Raw genomic sequence first — 271 nt, forward strand, 5'->3', positions numbered from 1 at the left:
GCGCCCGGGGACCAATTGCGGGCGGCTATGCAAATGAGAAGGTGGAACGCCGCGGCGGGAGCGGCGATTGGGCCAGCCCGCTACGAGTGGGCGGGGCCTACGCGGTGGGTATGGGCAGCCCGTGTTTTGGGCGCGAGAAGTGCGGACGCCATCGCCCAGTCCGCGCCTCGCTTGTGGCTGATTGGTCCAATCTCCGCTCGTCCCGCCCTCCTCCTTCCCTCCCCTAGCGTTCCACGTCCTCTTTGCATATTCTCCCACCATTGGCCGTGGC

This window comes from Malaclemys terrapin, chromosome 12, assembly GCF_027887155.1.
Source record: "Malaclemys terrapin pileata isolate rMalTer1 chromosome 12, rMalTer1.hap1, whole genome shotgun sequence".
NCBI classification, from domain to species: Eukaryota; Metazoa; Chordata; order Testudines; family Emydidae; genus Malaclemys; species Malaclemys terrapin.